This window comes from Cornus florida, unplaced genomic scaffold, assembly GCF_030987335.1.
Source record: "Cornus florida cultivar Cherokee Brave unplaced genomic scaffold, ASM3098733v1 CherokeeBrave_3.0.0_Hap2_Chr05, whole genome shotgun sequence".
In the NCBI taxonomy this organism is placed as follows: Eukaryota; Viridiplantae; Streptophyta; class Magnoliopsida; order Cornales; family Cornaceae; genus Cornus; species Cornus florida.
In genome coordinates this window covers 76,776,739-76,802,472 of record NW_026775575.1, presented here as the reverse complement: position 1 = coordinate 76,802,472, position 25,734 = coordinate 76,776,739, and the positions used below count along the sequence as shown (strand labels likewise).

At 33.3% G+C, this 25,734-nt stretch overlaps 1 pseudogene; it reads left to right on the top strand.

Annotated features, from left to right (window-relative positions):
- Window positions 1-11,297: 11,297 nt before the first annotated feature.
- On the top strand, window positions 11,298-22,458 carry LOC132306930 (disease resistance protein Roq1-like; annotated as a pseudogene).
- The last annotated feature ends 3,276 nt before the right edge of the window (window positions 22,459-25,734 follow it).

The following is a 25,734-nucleotide window of genomic DNA, read 5'->3' as shown; positions in this document are numbered from 1 at the left end:
TAACTTCTACCTGCCTACATGATATATAAAAGTTGTGTGTGGTTTGTTTAATTTGCCCATTTAGTAAAGTAACTACTTCCAGTCACCCTCAATTAATTACTCTATGTACAATTAAGTAATGAGAATCTATTCAATATAAATAATGTAGGAATTGAGAAGACTGATCATACCGCAATGACACGTGGCGTATCATGAGGTACCCATCAAATTGTAATGACACGTGTTGATTGTGCAAGTGTGGTGGACCACTGATTGTTGATGCCAATGGTGCCCTTACCGTAACTTCGTGAGAAGAATTGGAGGGAATATAATTTTTTGCCACTTGGGTTGCTTGGGTTTGACTGGTGTCCTTGTTTTGCTTTTTGTCTGTTCGATTTTTCACACAATTAACAACTTCCACGTGGCACTTGGGTAATTTTGTACTAAGCATTTATTCCTTGCTAGATATTTTTTATATTTTTACTTACACTAGAGAAGGTAGATATAATTAATTGAAAATATTTTAATTATGGTCAAATACTTGACAAAGTGGCGAAAAAAAAAAATTGCGAATTCGAGGAAGTGTTTCAACTTGTAATGACTTAGCTTACCATTAAAAAATAATAAATAAATAAATAAAACTTGGAATGACTTGGGCCTTTTGGTACACAATGTCATCGGAGGACACGACCCACACATTTAAGTTGGTGACTTGGGTCTGGCACACCTGGGTATCGAGGTCACATAAAAGTTTAAGATGGCACTCTGAACACAATTAGCATGACAAAAATCAAACCAAGCTCAAAGTTTAAGGACTTGAACAAATTAATCAATTTCTCTGTGAAGATTATGTTAGGAAATGTAATTGTGTGTTTGCATATATATATTTTTTATATTCAAAATCAATATACGAAGTTGTAATTTTATACTTCAATTGGGTATTTCGACTGTCTAAAGTATGGATTGATCTTCGAAGATATCATGTCTGAAGATACATCAATATAAACACATCTTAGGTCGAGTATGTTGAATGTGGTGAATACACTTGAAGTTTATAAAGTTTGTCTCAAAAATATACAATTTGGTTGAAGTGGATTTTATGTTTCAATTTGTATAATGGGAGGTTGCAACGATTTAACATTTGGTTGTATTACTTATTTGTGGAGATAAAGATTGTATATCTCTGTCGTTCTCTAGAATTTGTAATGGTGGAAACCTAACATCTCTTTTCTAAAGAGGAGTGAATATTGTAAATATTCAACTCTCATGATGATTTAAAAGAGCCAGTGTAAGTATTTATCAAAAAGAATTTTAAAAACACATTAGATGAATTTTTTCAAAGAATTAAAAGCATCCAAGGAGCAAAAGCTTGCAGTGTAAAGCATTCGTGACCAAACAAATAACCTTTGGGTAATTTACACAAACCCCCTCTATGGTTTGTCATAATGACAGGGACCTACCCTCTTGTTTCAAAATTACTTGAACCTCTCTTAAGAATGAAATCTACACAGACCTCCCTTATGTGTGATGGACCATTAAATACACTAACAGAGCTATCAAAATTATTGAAATACCCTAAACTTTCAATGATAAATGACTTAAATACCCCAGTGTGTGTGTGTGTGCGCGTATATTTATATATTAATAAATTTCTAATTTCAGAGGCAACAAGAGAGAACATAATAGGTCCGATGAACCACAATTCAAGCGTGGTTAGTTGATTTTAGTCCAACAAGTGATCAGAAAAGTATTGAAGCAACAAAGAATTTCAATTCGGTGAAGAGCTTCACAAGTTTTAGTTAGGGCACGTTTCAATCTAGTGAGATTGAGCAACAATTTTAGAGACCCAATTCAAAAGCACAGAGCATCAATGGATTTCATTGGTTACATTTACCACAGAACTCTATATATATCATATTTGTACATCGCCGCCACTACCATCACCATAAGGTCTAAACCCCACTTTTTTAGAGCGGGATAATGGTCACAAAGATTCCTCGTCAACATCGATCGAATTAATATAAATAATTTGGAGACCGACTAGCTCCCTGTCGAGGTAAATCATGTTGCGATGGATCAAACCTCGCTCCCCGGAATCACTGATCAAAAGTGCGTCGTCAAAATCAAAGTCTTATGATACACCCACGGCTGCTTTAAGATTCTAACGACTTTTCCTCCATCTTTGTGTGTGTATATTGTACATACAAATTTTGTAATCTGTAAATAAGAAACAAAATTGGGAGCAAATAGTAATTTATTGATTTATGGAAATTGAGTACAATCCTCTGAGATATTTTTTACAAAAGAAAGAATTTGTCCTCTGATTTGATCTCCTTTGTTGGTTGGATCCAAGGGCTGTTGGAGCTTGATCTTGAATTGGGTTGTTGACAATCTTCTTTAAGTATTTTTAGTTGAAGAAGATTGCTGATGATTTCTGATTGAGGACTGACGAAGCTTGATCTCGAACAGTGTTGTTTGATGATTCTTTGAACTTGTTGAATCATAGGGAAAAGAACGGCACGATTTTGATGTGCTTGTTGTCTTTTGTTGAATATAAGGAAGAACAGCACGACTTTGGATTGGATGTGCTTGTTGTTCTTCGTCTTCAGAGAATTTGTGGAAGAACGACACGACTTTGGTTGTGCTTATTGTTGATCACTGTTGAATTTTGATGAAGAACGGCACGATTTGATGTGCTTGTTGTTGATCACCGTGGAATTTTGATGAAGAACGGCACAATTTGATGTGCTTGTTGCTCTTCGCCTTCAGGTTTGGATGTTGGGGATGAATGTCGGCAGAGCTTCTGTATTTACTCTGGAATTCTGAATCTCTGGATCCCTCTAGATTTCTGGATTTCTGAGTCTCTGGATTTCTAGACTTCTGAATTCTAAATTTGTGTACCCTTCCTTCTTCCTCCAGACCTCTATTTATAGGCTTCTTGGATACATAGGATGATGACACGTGTCGTCTCCTGATAAGGATAAAATCATAACTGGTCGGGCCAGTTATATTATGATAATTATCTTTAAAAATAATTAATCCAAATATGTTTTATTAGGAATAATTATCTTTCCATTTAATTATCTGGGTTGGGCTAATTAAATAATTTAAGTGGACCAAGTTTGGGCCAATTAAATAACTTAATTAAACATTGACCCATATGTAATGAGTCAATTTGTCAAAACCAAATCCCACTCAAATTTTAGTGTTTACAAATTGCCCCCACTGCAAGTCTCATGTTTGACAGGACTTATCTTCTTTTTTAAGTGGGACTTGAAGTATCCAACTTGATCTTTCAATTGTAAAAGATTTTTCTATTCAACTTTAGATTATAAGATTTCCTCTTTCCCTTTTCTATCATACTTTGGATTAGAATTTTACTTTCCCATTTGAACTGAATTATACAAATCTCAGTACAAATGGGAGATATTTTGTCGCCTATATATACTACCAATGTTATAAGGTTTGCCATCAATTCCAAAGCCTCTGAAGACTTGTTAGATTGCGGGCTCTACTCGAACAAATAATTAGTATGATTTTTCTCTCCTTTTTTTTTTTTTTTTTTTCTTTTCTCTCTCTCTCTCTCTCTCTCTTTTCTTCCTTCTTTTTTCCTTTTCCGTTTTTTTTCCCCTCTTTTTTTCCACATCCTTTTTTTTTTTCACGACATTTTTTTTTTTTTTTTTCCCAAAAAAAGGACACCACAACTCACACCGATGGAGCTCAAGTTGTTGAAGTTTCTGGTAGCAGTAGTTGGGTCGAATAGATTGAAGCTTTGTCGGACTTGTTTTATCTTTTAAACTCGCCGGAGCTTCTCGCCAGATTTTTTTTGTCGAAACTGGGGTTTGTCTAAACAGAGCCAAACTTTTGGGTCTGTTAATGGTGGTTAATCCCTATTCTGAACTGAAGCTCGCCGGGGTTCATGGTATCTAAACTTCTAGGTTTCGCCGGTCTTCATTGATTGAGTTCTTCAGTGTTACCACTGATTTACGTACTACCCCGACGTGAACTTTATCGTGTTTATTTTTTTAATGCAAGACTTTCTAAGAACCAGCTCTCCTATTACGAATCCAAAAATGACATAAAACTTGTTCCATGCAATCAACGCCAACTCCAATCAACTTTGCCTCCAAGCTGGCCTTTTTCCTTATTTGTGGCGGTCAACCTTGATCAGTAATTTAATTGAATCCATCTATTCCACTAGAAGCTTTCTTCTCAACGAGGACAACCACGATCCACAGGTCTTCAATCGCGCTGTCATAGAGTGGGTTCTAGTTTGCTGCTACTGCTCTCATTAGACAACAAACTGTATTAGAATTTATTTTCTCGAGCTTCAAACATATCAACCATTTTGCAAGAACTTGCAATGTTTCAAATGACAATTCAATCAACACAAAGTGGTTGTACCATATCCTCTTTCATGTTCACACGAGGCAAATAATTTATTTATTTATTTATTTTTTTGTGCAGCTTTCTTTAGCACATGATCTTGGTTGCAACTTAATCCACCTTCTGATAGAATGATCTAAATAGAACCATTCTTAGATGAGAAAGTGATGATGAAGCCGATAAACTGTAATTTGTCAACACAACTATCAAAAGGAAGCACACTGTGGTAATCGATCCATGATACTCAGGCCACAAGCACCACGACGAGAAGTTGTTGCAGATGTTGTAAGGATGTGACAGACAAAGCTTGCATGCCTATGCCTCCGTGTGGTGATTTGTTTTTACTTCAGTAATATCTTGGCGACGCCATGAATTTTCCTTGATGCAATACCTCAATATAAAACCAAAATTCTTTTTCAGCAACACCTCGATGGCAAGCAAATTTTTTTCAATGACACCTCAACAGCAAGCAAATTTTTTTCAACGATGGCTCAACGAAAATCTTTTCCAGCAATACCTCGGTGGCGAGTCAAAACTTTGTTGCAGCGACGTCTTGGCGGCAAGTCAATTTTATTTATTTCTTCCAGCCACACCTCAATGACGAACAAAAATTTTTCTTCAACGATGGCTCAACGAAAATATTTTCCAGCAATACCTCAGCGGCGAGCAGAAATTTTCTTGGCACCTACAGTCTAGCGACGAACCAATTTATTTTTTCGCAACTATACTTCGCCAGATCAAACTTTCCTTTATAGCTACAACTATGGTGACGAACCAAAATTCTTCTTTCCAGCTACATTTTGGCAGTGGGCCAAATTTCTTCCTTGCAGCTACAATTTGGCGATAGATCAAAATTTTCTTTGCAACTACACTTTGGTGCCATGCCAAGTTGACAGGTATGACGAGTACTTTTGATATCGCATGATGAGTGACAACATCTTAAGAGCGAGCCAAATTGAAAATTGTGACGAGTGACAACAATATCTTGACAGTAAGCCAAGTTGATTAATTGCGACTATTTCTTTTGATATCTTGTGACGAGCACACTTTGTCATTTTACATACTCTGTGGATTTTTTTTTTAGCATCGTACTGAACTTAAAATAAAATTATAAGCTGCCTACGTACCGTTAAAAGAGGGATCAAGTCATCACGTAGTTCAATAGAGACTTGAGTTTTTCCCAAAAAAAAAAAAAAAAAAGGTTTATACTCGTGTCAAAGAGTTTTTTTTTCAAACAGTTTATACTCGTATTAAAGAGTTCTTGACACATTTTTTTTTTTTTTTGGTTTCAAGGTAGACAGTTTAAGCTCGTGTCAAGGAGTGCTTGATTTTTTTTTTTCTTTTTTTTTCTCTTCAGGTAGACAGTTTAAACTCGTGTTAAGGAGTGTCATTTTTTTTGGGAGATAGTTTAAACTCGTATTAAGGAATTCTTGATATTTTTTTTTTCAGGTAAATAGTTTAAACTTATGTCAAGGAGTGTCATTTTTTGTTTAAGAGATAGTTTAAACTCGTATCAAGGAGTTCTTGATTTTTTTTTCTAGGTAGACAGTTTAAACTCGTGTCAAGGAGTGTTATTTTTTGTTTGGGAGACAATTTAAACTCGTATCAAGGAGTTTTTGATTTTTTTTCTTTTCAGGTAGACAGTTTAAGCTCGTGTCAAGGAGTGTCATCGACAGTTTAGGCTCGTATCTGGGAGCACTTTAACTTTAATAATTTTCTTCAACTTTGCAAGAATCAAATGACAATCCAAGCTTATACTGGAGGGCACGGACTATCTCGTCATCACTTTGAGGATTTTCTTCTCGGTTTCCTTGACTTAATACCCCCTGTGATTTAGCACTTTTGGTTGAAGTCATTATTGTAGCATGGTGCATTTCTTGATGCAATTCTCTTAAGTTGATACTTATAATGAAAGATAATACTACTTCGTCATCTGAGTTAGAAATTTTATTATCTTCTTCTTCGGACTCACTTCCCTCATCTTCTTGAAGGTTTTAGAGTATATCTGGAACATCTTTCCCAGCACCGTGATTTTCCATGCTAAGTTCCATATCGTGGGCTTGAGTAACAAACTCTTTAAATATGTGAGGCTTAATCCTTTTTAGGATGTAAAGAAGCTCCCAACGCATGCCTTACATCATGTTTCAACTGCAGAAATTTCAGATAAATGATCCTTGTAGTTAAGACTTACTGCTTGCCAACGATTGATGTGGTTAACCACGGGTTCACCCTTCATCAGTTTTGTGTTTGTAAGTTCCAGTATACTTACAGTACAACGAGTGTTGTATAAACGGTTGAGAAATTCTCGTTCCATCTGATCCCAACTGTCAATACCTCTAGCTTTAAGGTCTGTGTACCAATCAAATGCATTCCCTTTGAGGGAACGAACGAATTGCTTAACAAGGAGATCTCCGTTTGTACCAGCATTACCGCAAGTTTCTACAAAGTGTGTGACATGTTGCTTGGGATTGCCTTTTCCGTTAAACTGTTGAAGCTTTGGAGGTTGATACCCAACTGGTATTTTTAAGATGTCAATTTTTTCTGTGTAAGGCTTTGAGTACATGTGAGCACTTTGAGGGACGCCATTGTATTGTTCTCTTATGGAATTCACTATCATGTCTTGAAGTTGTTGGACAGAAAGTAAGGTGCTAGAGGCAACATCAATTGTTGGATTGGCGTACACGTCATTTTGATAATCATCACTACCATCTGGTCATGGACGCGCAATATTACTTGGTATGTCAATGGAGAATTTTAAAATATATATTTTTCGTAATCACTAATTTTATAGAGGATCATTTATTAACTAAAAATTTTAAAACTTATAATTTAATCCAAACACATATTTGAGATTTGGTCTATTTCCTTAGTTGTTAATTTATATTCAAATGTTTTTTTTTTCCCCTTCATTTCCTTGAATTTGTGTGATTCTGTTTGTGGTGTTGGGTTTCAGCTTCCAACTATGTTCGGTCTTCGTAACAATAAATACAAGGATAAGGAAAAAAATTGAATATTGGTTTCTGTTGCCCCCTTTTTTTTTTTCAAAAAAAATTAAAAAATTAAAAATTCCCTTATGTGCATGAACATGTAATTCAATTGAAGTATCATCTTTTGAGTAATTATAAAATAACTATTTCAACGAACAGGCCTATGGCCTAGCGGTACAAGGCTCCTACTTAACAAAAGGAGGTCAGGGGTTCGAACCTCAGTGTACTTTCTAAAGGGAAGTCAGGGGTTCGAACCACAGTAGAGGCAGTGTGTGTGAGTCCCAATTAGGAAAAAAAATAAAACAAGATAACTATTTCAAATTATATTCACAAACTTGATTTTGCTACCTATTATCTTATTTCTATCCTTCTTTGATTATAATGCTTAATCCATTTATGCGTGAACTTGAACTTCTCTACCCATATCCATGGCTTTGAAAATGACACATTATTTAGTTATTATATCAAATTTCACAAATTTGAACCAAAGTCTAAAGAATATTGTTTATGCATTTCATTGCACTCGGCTATTTCACACAAGATTCAGTTGGTTTAGTGATATTAGATAATCAGATTTCTTTGCTATACAGGAACACATCAATGGGCCGAGTATAGAAATTCTTCATAGCTAGCTTAATAACGGCACCATTAGCTTTCGAGGTAGGTTTCTCTATATATGTGTGTGTATATATATCATGTCTCTGTGTTTGTGTGTATCACCCAAATCCTTGTAATATTTAAGAATGTTCTTTTTCTTCCTTGTATATCCTTTATTGAAGGTCTATGCCTCTATTTATACAAGTTTTGGTGGAAGAATTAGGGTTGACTCACGATCCTTAGGTGATAGTTTCCTTCTACAATTCTTCCATATAAGATTTCTCCTATAATTGCTCCTATAATTACAATTTGCGTGATTGATGAACCCAAATAGATGGACCTCCTTCATGGCTATCTTTGGATTCGGCTGAATACATAGAATTGGTCTATCTTGCTGATTGGGCCAAAAGATTAAATCATTTCATACTTCGTTGGGCCCAATGGAAATGCCATAAAAAATTGGCTGGATGACATGGCCAGTTTTAATTGGACCAGGAAATTTTTTCCCCCACACTTTGTCCTCTATTCCTTCATAAATTAAGGGAATTGAATATGTACAGTTGCGATTATTTAGAAGGGAATTGAATATGTACCGTTGCTATTAGTGTAGAAGATGGTTTGGTTAGTGGCTTTTGGCATTCTGACTCAAATCCTTCTAAGCTTTGCCTCCTACTGTCTCTTCCATGCTCGGACTTCTGTCTTTCTCATGTCAGTTTGTGCTTTTCTATGTAATTCTTTACTATGAGTTCTAAATCTCCTCGTGATCGAGTAGAGAGTACGGATTCTGAGACCACACCTTCGGTGTCTCCCGTTCTCATTAAATCTCCTCCTCCAAAAATCCCTAACCCACATAACATTTCCGATGACTCCACTATGGGGAGATAATTCTTGCCATCAGGCGGAGGAATCTACGTCCGGGTCTGAAGAAGCATTTACTAAGGCTAAGAGGGATATGATTTTGTCACTCCATCGCCTTAGAGTATCTATTTACTTGTCATCGAGGAGCTTGAGATTCCTAAGGGGGTGGAGCTATAACAATACCCTTTTAGGAGCATAGGAACGTAGATTAGAGAGAACCATGTTTTCGATACCAACTTGAATCGAACGGCAGATTTCAACGGCAGAAGCATAAGGAAAATGCATTGCACCCAAGCCACTAACAAACACTCACTACTTGCTTTATTTTTAGTGACAAACAAATTCTGAGTCAATTGGAAAATGCATTGGACCCAAGCCACCGTGTGGAAAAATGGGTCTATAATAATTTTACGCGTAGCATTCAGATTCCAACGTCTTGACGTTCAAATTTGTATAGAATGAGAAACTTCCCTGTTAAAGTATTTTTAATATAGATCTCCGTAAATTAACTTTCAATAAAAATCAAAGCACAGAATTTGTTTGTTACTAAAAATTAAATCATAAAGCACCAATTTTTCACTTGTCTTTTTGATCTTTACCTCATGATCATTTAAGATGAAAATTGTTATTAATATAAAAATGTAGCTGTCCACATTCTACTAAAAAAAAAAAAAAATTTCAGTGGGGACAATTGCCTCCTCTAATCTAAAAGTTTGGAGAAAATAAATAAATATATATATATATATATATATATATATAATTATATATATATCTAAAAGTTTATTAACTGCCCATTTCTCTCTCTCCCTCACTTCCTTCTCCAACAACGTAACAAGTTTTACCATAAGCTGGTAATTGATGTCAACTTTCAATGTGAACAGAGAATAGTTCAATGAATGGGTTCCCGTTCATTTTCTTAATAAGGGCTCCACCATGTGAAAACCTTCAATTGATATAGACGTGTCAGTTTGAACTTTGAACTATTCCCATTATATATCTTTCTTAAAGGTTGTTGGAAATTTAGAGAATTTACTATGCCTTATCTAGAACAAAAATTGATTTTAAACAAACATTTAACAATTGTAAATATAATATATTAAATTCATATTTATATAACAAAATACGAAAAATTATTCAGAATAATGAAAAGAATGAAAACTCAAATAGTGAATTGTATGTTCATACCAAGCTTTGGTTGAATGCTTAGTATTCTTGGATTATTATTTCGTGATTTGTGACTGAACGAAAGCTAAATTGATTAAATGCTTAAAGAAACAGGCAAACACAAGTTCGGGAGAAACAGGCAAACACAGGTTCGGGAGAAACAGGCAAACACCCATGGCTGCTTTAAGATTCTGAAGACTTTTCCTCCATCTTTGTGTGTGTGTGTGTGTGTGTGTGTATATATATGTATATATTTTCATGTATAGTGATTCACCGTTCACCCAACCTACTTCTCCTCCGGCCAATCCCCACCACAGCCGACCACCAACAGCCCCCATTTGGGTATGACTAAATTTAGATAATTGAGACTATATTGATAGTGTGTTTATAATTTGATTCAAATTCTTTGCTAGCATGTTTATTTATCATCATTTGGAAAGATTGCGTTTTTCATATTTGGCTCAGCCAAGTTTGTAAATATATATATATATATATATATTTTTTCATAATCAAATTTGTAAATAATATTGTATACGTAATGGACAAGATGAGGGTATTTTTGAAATTTCAAGATCAGCATCTAATATATAATATCAAGTATATATAGACAATGGTATTTTAGAAATTTTAGTAAAATTAGTAGCTGGCGTCATCAATTTTCGTCATTGACTGACATTGTCATTGACTCTAACAGAAGTATCCGTATAGATTATTTTTATTCTTAGAGAAGGTTCGAGTAATTTTCAAAGTAGGAGAGAAAATTCCTATAATTATGACAAACCATAGGAGAGATTTGTATAAATTACCCACAACCTTTTTAGATAATGGATTCAACGAAAAGCACGCTCATTTGCCTGATGCAAAACCTTTTCTCATTACCTTGAGAGAGAAAAACCAAAAAATAGAAGAAAAATTACAAATACATGGGTTTTTAGCATAATTTACACGCGGAGTTAACAGTCCATTGCTCATTTTATGCTAGAGCCACAAAAAGTGCATAAAAATTACTATCTATACACAAACATGGTTCCTACTTGGACAAACAAGTTTTAAAACCTTTTTTTTTTTTTTTTTTTCCACAATTAAACATAATAATACAATAGATAGTATTTTTTCATTTCCACTTAAGCATTTTAGTTTTTTTTTTATTATTATTTTTTTTTAAATTTCAGACTTTGATTCCATAAATTGTAAATTAAGCTCTAAAAGTTTATGTATTTGTAATTTTCACTCGAAAGAAAAGATAATAATACAACACTTCCCATCGTTACTGGGTCAATACGCGCACACATTACGCGTGTTGACTAATTGACTCCAGAAATCTAGATAGCAACGAAGGAAATAGCTTGTAGTCAATATCATCAATAAATGAAGGTTGGCTCATCTTAAGTATACTTTTTAAGTGGGAGGAAATTCAGCTTAATGGGTAAGAATTGAAGAGGCATACGTAGAGAATATATATATATATATATATATGTACTTATTGCTCTCCATTCTATAGCTTTGAGTAATTAATTTGGCACACATCTATGGCTTCTTCATCTTCTTCACTGTGTCGATCTGAATATGAAGTATTCTTGAGTTTTCGAGGCGCAGACACTCGCAAAAGTTTTGTGGGGCATCTCTACACAGCTCTAGAACAGAGAGGAATCAGGACTTTCAAAGATGATGAAAGGCTTGAGCAAGGAAAATCCATTTCTTTGGATCTCCGGAAAAGTATCAATGAATCCAGCATTGCTGTGATCATTTTCTCCAAAAACTACGCTAATTCATCATGGTGCTTGGATGAATTGGTGGAGATCCTTGTGTGCAGGAGGACCAAAGGACTAATAGTTTTGCCCATCTTTTATGATGTCAAGGCATCGGAAGTTCGAAATCAGAAGGGAAGTTTTGCGAAAGCATTTGAACAGCATGAAAAAAATCTTGAGGAGGAGATGGAAAGGGTGCAGAGGTGGAGGGCTGATCTGAAAGAAGCTGCAAATCTAAGCGGGCTCGATTTAGAAGATGCAGCAAATGGGTACTTACAAATATATATATATATATATATATATATGTTCTGCTTATATGAGTTACTACTTGGTACTAGCTTAGTTCATCAATGTATATAATATTGGGTTATGTGCATTAAACTCCACCCTCAATTATGAGATGATTGCAAGAAATTCTCCTCAATTAAAAAATATCCCCTAAATTATAAGATTGTTGCACTTAACCCCATACGGTCAATCAACTAAAAAATGAAATTAACATTTTGACTATTAATTAAACTACTTAGTTTCATGTGATATCCACTTTAATTGTTGACCTGGCCATTGTAATTTTCATATCCAATGAAAATTTGACAAGTCACGCCATCTTATCAATGATTTTGCTAACTTGGAAAAATACATATATATTGACCTCCAACAAGACATCTCAATTAGTAATTTTAAAATATTAAAAAAAAAAAATGTTTATATTTCAGATTAGATATATAATAATAATAATAATAATAATTTTCTTCTTCCCAAACAAATCACCACCACCTCCCGTCGAATCCACCACCACCTCTCCCTCTCTCTACAATCCACCCCTAGCTTTCATGCAAAATCAGAGAAAACAAACCCTAACGCCGCTGTGCGCAAGTTAGGAATTGCTGCTAGTCTACTCCACTTCTCCATCACTTCTTTACTATTGTTGTATTATCACAATCGTTCTTTGAGGCGTTGCGTTCCATGGTCACCCACGGACGCGTCACAGATTCAGTGTCAAAAGCCCAAAATCTGTTGTCGCATATCACCAAACCAATTCAATTGCAACTGCCCAAAAATATGTGCTATGTTTTCAATCAATTCTCCTCTAAACATCGACCTCTGCAACAAAATCAAATCTCTGTTGAATGATTTTCCACTTCTTCGTTGGTTTTGTCGTCGTTGTAGTTGGAGATCAAAGAGGGAAAAAAACAAAAAGTGAGGGAGGTGGATTGCAGAGGTGGCGGTTGTGGACGGTGGAGGTAGTTGTGAGTGAAAAAGAAACTTTGTGTGGGGGGGGGGGTGGGGAGAGAGCGCGGTGGCGACGGCGCCATGGACGGATGGTGGAGGTAGTGGCCATAATAGAGGGATGTATATAGACGTGTACATAGACGTGTAAAATTATATATAATATTCATTTAATGGGTCATAGACGTGTAAAATTATATATAATATTCATTAAATGTGTGACGTGTCTTTTTTGGCCGTTAAATTTCAGACGGCAATGTAACGTTTTGCATCGGAGCAAATAGTTCGGGGGTTAAGTGATTTTTTAATGGTTCAAGAGAATTTTTTGAGAAAGAGAAGAAAGTTAAGGGGGGGTTTTAATGCAGTTAACCCTATAATATTGTATAGGGTTGAATGCAAAAAATATTTTGTTTGGTGGAGCTTACAATTTCTAAAATTCCTTTCACTAAATGAACTTTGAATAATGCGTTTTGATAAAAGTAATTTAAAACGAAAAAGTTGTTTGGTTGGTAAATTTTTTGAAGCTCTTTTAACTATTAATAAAATTTAACTTGACAATTATATCCTTAATAATAGTAAAGAGTTGAATTGAAATGTATAAAGAAATTCAAAAAAAAAAAAAAAAAAAAAAAAAAATGTACAAAGAAGGGAAGAAAAAAAAAAATCATAATTAGAGTGATGGAGTGAAATTGCTAATCATGTAATAACGATTAATTGATATAGCGAAGATCTGGGTATACAAATTTAACCCAATTTACTTGGTAGATTTTTTTTTTTTTTTCCCCTCGACTACATGATACAGTTGAAAGAGATGGAAAAAGAAAAAGAAAGAAAAATTAAACCAAAGAAAGAGATGGCAACAAAAATATTCCATTTTTTATTCTTATTTATAATTATAAATCACTTTAACAGCGGAACGGGTAGTCTTAAAAAAAAGAAAATATATATATATATACGTATATATATTGTGTGTATATATATATAAATATATATATTTTTTGAGAGAGATTTAAAAATTATTTAGAATTCTCCATATGATTGAATTTTAGATGAGAGTTCATAAATCTTGAAACTCTTCAGACTGTGAAATCAAATAGGAGTCAATAGTATTTTTTTTTCTTGCAATTCCTTATTCTTTTTGTTTTTCCTTTATTGAATCGTTTTTCAATAATATTTTTTTCAATAAAGTTCTCTGAAATTTTGTTTAGCATTATTATTATTATTTTTTTTTGGTAGAGAACGAAGGAAGAAGATGATACAAAAATAGAAAGATAAAATTTTGCACTGAAATTCAGAAATGAAAATAGGTTAAAATGTTAAATAATGGACAGTATAGGAATTTTATATTTATTATTTAAAAAAGTGTGTAGTTTGTGAGTAGTCGATTAGGATGTATGTTTTATTGGCTTTGGTCCACCGGGCTTCTAAACCACTGAGCCTTTTTTAAAGTCCATTTTTAGAAATTTTACTAAACACTCTTTATTATTGGCAAATGACTTTCTGGCTTAGAAGCCTGTTTTGAGACACCCATAATATTTTATAGGGTTAAAGTGCAAAAAAACTTTCTTGCTATATAAAAAAATGTGCAAAAAACACCTCTATTAAAAAAAAAAAAAAAAAAAAAAAAAAAAGAAAAAAAAGAAAAAAAAGGGCATATAATTCCTTGTATTATTCATCTTTTGAGCAATTTGTCCTATATTAAATGGATTTATTGAAAAAGAGCAATTGGGTGAAGTCATTAAAAAATAAAATCAAATGTGCCCTTTTTGTGTGACAAGAACGCCCCTACTAATTTTGTATATATTTGAACACTAAATGAGTTTGTTTGCACGTTCTCCAAGACCAATGCAAAGAAAAAACTTTATGTTTGTTGCCATAGTCTCTCTCTCTAAAAAATATATTCTCTCTCTAAAATATCTCACCACCGCCGATATTCTCTCTCTAAAATATTTTTTTGTGGTGGCCGATATTATGTCTCTTTCTTTTCTTTTTCTCACTAAAATCACTGCCAATAATATCTCTTATAAACAATAGATGTATATTTTCTTGTAAATGAATGATTCTCCCTTAATTATATATAATAATAATAATAATTAAATTAATGAATTTGCTTTGACACAAATTGTTATTAGATGAACTTAGGATTTCTATTCAAATTAAAATTTTGATAATTTTGATCTAGTTACTCTTCGACCGGACACAAACTTAAGCAACACATTTTTTATTTAAAATTATTTATTTTATTTTATTTAATTTAATTAATGTCTATTTGTATCATATCTTGTTTATAATAAACAAGCACAAAACTTTAACATTACGCGAGCCAAACTTTTTGAATTTACCATTAACATTTTTTTTTTTTTTTTTTTTTTTTTTTTTACCCTAGTTGGTTTACCATGAAATTTTCAAGTACAATTTCTCAAAAATCATTAATAAGTGGGATAAAATGCAGTTTAAAAGTAGTAAGTGAGGTACATTTATAAATTTTTTATTTTTAGCAACTATATATATATATATAGTTGCTAAATGTATTAGAAGGATAATTAATGGTTAAATTTGGTAAAAGGTAACTAGACATTCACATTCTAATTTTGTTTTAAATATTGTGACACTGATTTATAATCTTTATACTGTTATGTTATGACTTAAGGGCAGTTTTGATATTTTGTCTTTTGCCCCTACTAATGATAAAGTAAGGTTAATTTAGTAATTTTATCATCAAAATTATGATTTGTCCTTATTTGCACAGATTGAAAACAGTAAGAGGTTTTTTCAAACAATATAAGGGGGTAATTACACATTTTACATATTATGAGGATATTTTTTATAGTTAACCATATTTTATACTCGTATCTATTAACATTTTAATACAATACAGTCCCATATATTCTATCTCAATTAGACTGCCCCATTATCCGGTGGTAAACTCCCTATTTAAGTAAAATTCTGTAACACTGTGTTTGGAACCTCGGGATTTGATAGGAATTGAAATTTAAAAGAATTTCAGTTGTTTGGAATGATGGAATTTGAAAAGGGAAAGGGATTTGATTGGATTTTAAAGAAAAATTGGCATGGAGAAATCGATGGAAAAATGAAAGGATTTGATGGGATTTGGAATGTAATTCCAATTTTATCTGTTTATTAACTGTTTTCTTGTCTCTAATTCTAAAAATCTTGTTCATAACTACCACGTTGCTATATCCCAAATTGGTACAAAGATGATTTTATTTCAAATTCCTTTATACAAATTCCAATTTCTTCCGAACACTAATTTACTCACTTTTATTTGTATTTGTTAGTATCAAATTGATGTCAGCATTTTCAACTGTAGCAATGGGTTGTAAGAAGTATTTTTTCAACTCTAATTTTTTTTTTTTGGCCTATACCAAGTTGTAATGAGTAAATACCCTTTATATATTTATATATAGATATATATATCTTTCTCCCTCTAGATTTTGATTTTAGGGTGCTTTCTACTTGATAGGTACGAGAATAAGTTTATCAAACGCATTGTTCTAGTAATTTTAGAAAAATTGCAGCCTAAACTATTCAAAGTTGCTGACTATGAAGTGGGTATCAATGCACGTGTGGACAAAATAATGTCTTTGCTTAAGGAGGATCAACTCTTTATTGGGATTTGTGGAATTGGAGGAGTAGGTAAGACAACTGTAGCCAAAGCAATTTTCAACAAAATATCAAAAACATTTGAAAGAAGTTGTTTTCTTGAAAACGTAAGAGAAGAGTCAACGAATTATGGTGGTCTAGCTAAACTACAAAGCAATTTTCTCAGAGAGATCCTAATGGATAAAAATATAACCATATCATATCCTGATAGGGGTATCAATGAGATTAAGGAGAGACTTTGTAATAAAAGGCTTCTTCTAGTGCTCGATGATGTAGATAAAGAAAATATATTGAAGTACTTAGTTGGAGAAGCCGGAGAGGAATGGTTTGGAAATGGTAGTAGGATCATCATAACAACTAGAGAGAGACGGTTGTTGGAAAAATACAATGTTGGAATATATGATATTGAGGTACTAAATGACAGTGAAGCACTAGAACTTTTTAGTTGGCATGCATTCAAGCAAAATAAGCCTAAAGAAGAATATGAGAAACTTTCACACCATGCAAAAGATTATGCCAAAGGCCTTCCACTTGCTCTTAAAGTTTTGGGTTCCTATTTAAGTAATAGAAGCAAGCAAGATTGTTTAACCATATTGAATAGGTTGCAGACCAAGCCTCCCAAAGAAATTCATGACGTTTTAAGAATTAGTTATGAAAGCCTTGATAAGGTAGAGAAGGATATTTTTCTTGATATCGCGTGCTTCTTCAAAGGATACGATAAGAAATATGTCCTGGATATTTCTAAAAGGCCTAAATCTGACACGGCATTTGGATTACAAATTCTTAAAGAGCGGTACCTCATTAATATATCAGAATACAACAATATGTCAATGCATGATTTGATACAAGAAATGGGTCGAGAAATTGTTCGTCAAGAATCTGATGATCCTGGGAGGCGCAGCAGGCTATGGGCTTATGAGGACATCTATGAAGTCTTTACTGAAAATACGGTACATGTTAAAGGGATATATGTTAGTTTCTTAATTTCCGCATGCAAGATGTGCCAAAAAAAAAAAAGTTCCTTTTATTGTATTATCCATGTAGTCTTCTTTGAAGTTGTATAATTTTAATTAGGTTTTATTTCTTTGTTGATAGGGGACAGAAAATATTGAAGGCATTGTGCTACCTAAGAAAGAATTATCTTTCGAAGACGTTGATGAAGAGGGAAGGTTGCATGTAAGCGTAGATGCCTTCACAAAGATGAGGAAGCTAAGAATACTCATGATCAGTGGCGTGGAACTTCATGAATGCCCTAAGTATCTTCCAAATGAGTTGAAGTGTCTTTACTGGAGTGACTATCCCGCAGAACATTTGCCATACAATTTTCATCCAAAAAATCTCGTTCAACTCCATTTACGTAATAGCCCAATCAAAGAGATTTGGTCGAATACAAAAGTAAGATGATTATTTTACTCACGCTATATTCCTTTCGGTAAATTTTTTTCCAGTTTTTTGAAAATAATAATTTTCTCCTGTCCATTGAAGCTAACTTATTTTACTATTTATTTTTTAACAGTTTCCAAAGATGTTAAAAGACCTTGATCTAAGCTATTGCAAAAATTTGGGAAAAAATCCTAATTTTTCAAGGTTTCCATTTCTGGAGACTTTGTATCTTAAAGGTTGTGAAAGCTTGGTTGAGGTTGGATTCGACGACAAGAAGGTAATGTTATTATTTTAACTCCAGGCTTCTCTTTGCAAAATACTTTGTCAAGTTGGTTGAAGATAATTTATATCATAAGTTATTTCTTCCAAAAGCTTTTGGATTAGTTTAAAGTCATTGATATATATATATATATATATATATATATATATATATATATTAGGAAAATTTTGGAAAAACTCTTAAGTTGTTGACCTCATGGATTCCAACTCTTTAAGTAAGAACAGGGGATTCAGGGTAGTTAAGATTAGATTATATTTTATGCCCATAAGAAAGTAGCAAGCAACGCCTTGAAGATTAAAAAAAAAAAAAAAAAAAATTGTTAGGTCATTTTTATTTTTCAGCAGCTGCCGAAGCAGTCTCACTAAGGTAAGGTTACAATGAAAAAGTTGTCAAGAACATCTCCAGATTAATGGGGCACAGTTAAAAGAATGTCCATGCAAATAACAATTATGATAACTATTATCACAATTATAATTAAATACATGAGCTTTAGGTTCATCACAGAACATTTTAAAAAATCTATCATTTTTCGTAATAAAAATTAAAACCAGATTAATTAACTAATTAAAATGGCATTATAGATTTAAATTAGATACCATTTCAATTAATTAATTAAGATGGTTCTTTGTATGAGTTGATTCAGTTTCATTGATCAACAGTTCACTTCTAGTTCCAAAAGTAGTCACCATTTAGATGTCAAAAAAAAAAAAAAAAAATTTCTATTGAACCTTAATGCTTGTGTGTGTGTGTGTATATATATATATATATATTTATTTATTTATTTATTTTGATTTGATAACTTTTGTTATCGTGGGCTTACATTACTGGTGTTACTACCTGTTAGGTAAAATGGAAATTTGAGAAAATTTTTATCTACTTCATAGAAATTATGTTTATATAAGGCTTGATTTAAGTTAACCTATTATTTTTGGATTTTATTTTAGGATGAGCTCAATTCATGAAGCTGGCCATTGCAAATAGTTTTAGTTTCTTTAATTTTACCTTCTATCCCAAATCAAACTGAAGTGTACATCCTTATAATTTAGCATGTAAAAAACAAAAAATGAATTTCTTGCTGACTACCTTTGTATGGGTCAAATCTGTAATAGACAAGGAGGCAAAATTTTGTTGGACATTTGATTAGAATGAAATAGTATAAAATAGAAGGAACACAATTTAGTCATATTCAGCTAACTTCATTTCTTGAGAAAATTTTACGAGGTTACAATATTGTACTTTATTTTCTTTCAAGTTTCATGTATTTTAAATTATGAAATGGTATTTTTTCTAATTTTCTTTAAAAAAATTATGTACTAATAAAATGCACATTGGAAAATTTATATTCTTTTCATTTACTCACTTCCTCTTACTTTTACTTTCACCTCTTACATTTCATTTAACTATACCCGAGTGAATGCAAATTGAAATAAACTAATTGAACAAATGGTATTGATCTAGTGATTGTATAATTTCAGTAACTTTCTCTTTCCCGAGTCTTTTTATTTTTCTTAGTCTATTTTTTATTTTCTGATGTGAGAGATAGAAAAGGACAAAGGAAAAATGAAAAATGAAAACTAAAGGAAACGAGAAACTACATGTAGTTGTCTTGTGTTTTCTATCTCTATTTTCTAATGAGATGAGAATATTAAAAGTTAATGATGAGGTTGTTACTTTAAATACATTTCCCCTTCTTTTGGATAATTATATTTGAGTTGATTGTAGTTGATTTCTTTTATTTTTTAATTGTTTGATTTAGCAATTTCAAAATAAGTTAAAATGGGTCGATCTCCGCTACTGCAAAAATTTGAAGAAAACTCCTAATTTGTCAAGGTTGTCATGTCTAGAGATATTGAATTTGGAAGGTTGTACAAGTCTAGTTGAGGTTCATCCGTCTATTGAATTTCATGAGAGGCTTATTTGGTTGAGTTTCGAAAAATGTAAAAATCTGAAGAATCTTGCAACAAGAATTAATTTAAGATCTCTTAAAACTCTTCATCTGCTTGGGTGCTCAAAACTTGAGAAGTGTCCAGAGTTCCATAGAGATATGATATGTTTAGAGCATGTTCGGTTTAATGGGACTGCAATAAAAGAATTACCTCCATCAGTTGGACATATTGAAGGGCTTGACGAGTTACATCTGTTGAATTGCAAAATGCTTGGCAGTTTGGACAATATTGGTGAAATGAAGAGTTTAAGAATACTTTGGTTGAGTGATAGTGTAATAAAAAAGTTACCATCATCCATTGCACAGTTAAGTATTCTAGAATTATATTGGTGTAACTGCAATTTAGATGAAGAATCCATTATCAATCTTCCTCACTCGTTGTGGAAATTAGATCTAAGCGGGAATGACTTTGTTAGCTTACGGTCAAGCTTCTCTCAACTTACAGACCTTTAGGAACTTGCTTTGGACGGTTGTGTAAGCCTCCAAACATTGGAGTCACTTCCATCATCCATAGGATGTCTTGATTTGCGTGGTTGCTCAAGCCTCCAAACATTGTCACTTCCAGAATTTACAACACAAGTTTTGGCACAAGGTTGCGTATCACTAGAAGGGTATTCCATTCAAACAAGTGACGGATGCAATTTCTATTTCAATTTGACAGAGAGCCACGAATTAGTTGAGAATCATGGGGATGGGAATGGAAACAAGAAGCCAAATATATACCATTCACAAAGTGAAGATCTTCTGGCAGCTGGGGTATGTATTTGTCATTTTGTTGTGTGTATGCGTCATGTATGGTTTTTATGTCTGTTAATATATTTCAAAATTAACCAGCCCCTCATGTATGGTTTTTATGGTACAGAGAGGATACATTGACATCTTTTATCCAGGAAGTGAGATTCCAAGTTGGTTCAGCCATATAAAATATGAGAGTGATGGTGTGGACATGACTTGGGTGTGTTTGAGCATCTATACAAATTCTTTACGTTACCTCAAAGGAGTTTCTGTTTGTGCTGTTATCGAAATCAATCAAGATCAAAAACCGATCAATGACGGTGATGAGAATCAAAATTTTATTTCTATCCACATCAACCGTGAATGTAAAACTAGATATCTTATAGGTGATTGGATCAACAGAATCACGCTAGATCAGGTCATGCTTTTGCATATACCCAATATAGGATGGATGTGCGATTCTAATGGGTGGTGTTACATTGAGACTTCAATTAATGGATCCTATCCTGATGGACGACCATTGAAGGTGAAAAAGTGGGGTATTCATCCGGTCATGGACGCGCAATATTACTCGGTATGTCATTGAAGAATTTTAAAATATATATTTTTCGTAATCACTAATTTTATAGAGGATCATTTATTAACTGAAAATTTTAAAACTTATTATCTAATCCAAACACATATTTGAAGTCTGATCTGTTTCCTTTGTCGTTAATTTATATTCAAATGTTTTTTTTTTTTTTCCCTTCATTTCCTTGAATTTGTGTGATTCTGTTTGTGGTGCTGGGTTTACAGCTTCCAACTATGCCTAGTCTTCATAACAACAAATACAAGGATAAGGAAAAGATTGGATTTTGGTTTCTGTTGGCCCCTTTTTAAAAATAAAAAAATATTAAAATTTCCTTAAATGCATGAACATGTAATTCAATTGAAGAATTTTCTTTTGAGTAATTATAAAATAACTATTTCAACCAACAGGCCAATGGCCTGGCGGTATAAGGCTCCTATCTCTTAAAGGGAGGTCAATGATTCGAATCTCAGTGGAGGCAATGTGTGTGAGTCCCACCTAAGAAAAAAATAAATAAATAAATAACTATTTCAAATTATATTCACAAACTTGATTTTGCTACCTGTTACCTTATTTCTATCCTTTGATTATAATGCTTAATCCATTTATGCGTGAACTTGAACTTCTCTACCCATATATCCATGGCTTTGAAAATGACACATTATTCAGTTATTATATCAAACTTCACAAATTTGAACCGGAGTCTAAAGAATATTGTTTATGCATTTCATTGCACTTGGCTATTTCACACAAGATTCAGTTGGTTTAGTGATATTAGATAATCATATTTCTTTGCTATACAGGAACACATCAATGGGCTGAGGATAGAAATTCTTCATAGCTAGCTCAACAACGGCACCATTAGCTTTTGAGGTAGGTTTCTCTATATATGTGTGTGTATATTGTACTTGTGTGTATCACCCAAATACTTGTAATATTGAAGAATGTTCTTTTTCTTCCTTGTATATCTTTTATTGAAGGTTTATGCCTCTATTTATACAAGTTTTGGTGGAAGAATTAGGGTTGGACTCGCGTTGCTTGCCCCCCATTGAATCATCCTTAGGTGATAGTTTCCTTCTACAATTCTTCCATATAAGATTTCTGTTGGAAACGGGGGCATTAAAAACATAAACTTTGGATGAGATTTGAAATAGATTCCGCTACTAATTTTTTACGGATCTCTAGACAAGCACGTTTCTCTCCGCAAGGAGATGAACTTGGTATATTTACTTTCTGAAATCCGTTTCTGGATGAATGAGAAATTAGCTCCAAAGTGTAGTGTTTTGATAAGCCTAAATAGGTATGCAAAATGTGGGAAGTGTTTGTCCCACATGGAAAAAATGTTGAAACAAATTGAAATTTAAATAAGCTGAGTTTAGAATTTGGGCGTGGGCTTGGGCCTAATTGTAAAGTCCAGATTATTCTTTTTTGGAATTTTAGATTGGGCCTAATTTTGGGCTGGGCTTATTTAAATGGGTTTTACAAATGAGTGGGTTTTTTGGGTGGTTGGTTTTTTGAATTAAAAAAACTACTTTTTAGTTTTTCTAAAAGGTTACACCTTTTAAATTAAAAAAACCATATTTTAGTTTTTCTAAAGGGTTACACCTTTTAAATTAAAAAAACCACTTTTTAGTTTTTTCAAAAGGTTACACCTTTTTCCGAACCATCATGACCCATGGTTGCACCCACTCGAAAAGACACATTGCAACCTATTGGAATGGATGTGTCTATTGGTGAACAGACACCATGTGAACCATTGCAACCTATTGGAATGAATGTGTCTAGTGGTGAATAGACACCATGTGAACCATTGCAACCTATTGTAATGGTTGTGTCCAATGATGAAGAGACGCACCCAATCAGAAAAGGCATTTCTGTTTCTATAAATACCCCCCTTTGGATCATTTGCAAGTAGTTCATTTTCATTTTCTTCTATCTCCCTCTCTAGACTTGAACCCAACCCAAGTGGGTTCAAAGTGGTCCGAACCACTTAGACCCTAAACCAATTTCATTGAGCCATATTAAGATTGGTCCGAACCATTTGATTCGAATTGCACCCAATTCAGCATTTATATAGCATAGATGCATTTTTGAGTCAGAGAGAGTATTACACGGAGAAGGTTCGCCGTATCCACGAGTTTGTAGTGCTGCTACTGGTGGATGTAGACCGTTGTATCCTAGGAGATAGACGCCACTGAGTCCGTTAGCACCATAGCGGGGCGAATCTGTCTTAAGGACATAGTATTCAATACTAGCCTCGGTCCAGGTTCTTTATTGATTATTATGATTTTATTAATTTATTTTGCATATTTAATTAAATATAGAGTTGCATATTTAAATTAATGATTTCTTAACATATTGTTAATTATCTAATGACATATTAGTATAAGATTTGTTATATCTTAAATGTCACATGAAGCATATATTTTACTAACAATTTCTCCTATAATTGCTCCTATAATTGCAATTTGCGTGATTGATGAACCCAAACAGATGGACCTCCTTCATGGCTATCTTCGGATTCGGCTGAATACATAGAATTGGGCTATCTTGCTGATTAGGCCAAAAGATTAAATCCTTTCATACTTCGTTCGGCCCAATGGAAATGCCATAACAAATTAGCTGGATGACATGGCCAGTTATTTAGAAGGGAATTGAATATGTACATTTGCTATTATTTAGAAGGGTAATGAATATGTACCGTTGCAATTAGTGTAGAAGACGGTTTGGTTAGTGGCTTTTGGCATTCTGACTCAAATCCTTCTAAGCCTTGCCTCCACCGGTTGCCGTCTCTTCGATGCTCGGACTTCTGTCTTTCTCATGTCAGTTTGTGCTTTTCTATGTAATTCTTTACTATGAGTTCTAAATCTGCTCGTGATCGCGTAGAGAGTATGGATTTTGGGACCACACCTTCGATGTCTCCCGTTCGCATTAAATCTCCTCCTCCAAAAATCCCTAACCCCCATGACATTTCCGATGAATCCACTGTGAGGAGATAATTCTTGCCATCAGGCAGAGGAATCTAAGTCCAGGTCTGAGGAAGTATTTACTAAGGCTGAGAGATATGTGATTCTGTCACTCCGTCGCCTTAGAGTATCTATCGACTTGTCATCGAGGAGCTTGAGATTCCTAAGGGGGTGGAGATAGAATAATACCCTTTTGGGGTCATAGGACCGGAGATTAGAGAGAACCATCTTTTCGATACCGACTTGAATTAAACGGCAGATTTCAGCGGCAGAAGCACAAGGAAAATGCATTGCACCCAAGCCACTAACAAACACTCACTACGTGTTTTATTTTTAGTGACAAACAAATTCTGAGTCAATTGGAAAATGCATTGCACCCAAGCCACCGCGTGGAAAAATGGATCTATAATAATTTTAAGCATAGCATTCAGATTCCAACGTCTTGACATTCAAATTTGTAAAGAATTAGAAACTTCCCGGTTAAAGTATTTTTAATATAGATCTCCGTAAATTAACTTTCAATAAAAATCAAAGGACAGAATTGTTTGTCACTAAAAATTAAATCATAACCACCAATTTTTCACTTGTCTTTTTGATCTTTACCTCATGATCATTTAAGATGAAAACTGTTATTAATATAAAATTGTAGCTGCCCATATTCTACTAATAAAAAATAAAGATAAAAATAAAAAATTCAGTGGGGACAATTGCCTCCTCTAATCTAAAAGTTTGGAGAAAATATATATATATATAAAAGTTTATTAACTGCCCATTTCTCTCTCTCTCACTTCCTTCTCCAACAACGCAACAAGTTTTACCATAAGCTGGTAATTGATGTCAACTTTCAATGTGAATAGAGAATAATTCAATGAATGGGTTCCCTCTGTTCATTTTCTTGATAAGGGCTCCACCATGTGAAAACCTTCAATTGATATAGACTTGTCAGTTTGAACTTTGAACTATTCCCATTATATATCTTTCTTTAAGGTTGTTGGAAATTTAGAGAATTTACTATGCCTTATCTAGAACGAAAATTGATTTTAAACAAACATTTAACAATTGTAAATATAATATATTAAATTCATATTAATATAACAAAATACGAAAAAGTATTCAGAATAATGAAAAGAATGAAAACTCAAATAGTGAATTATATGTTCATATGAAGATTGGTTGAATGCTTAGTATTCTTGGATTATTTTTTCGTGATTTGTGACTGAACGAAAGCTAAATTGATTGAATGGTTAAAGAAACAGGCAAACACAAGTTCGGGAGAAATTAATA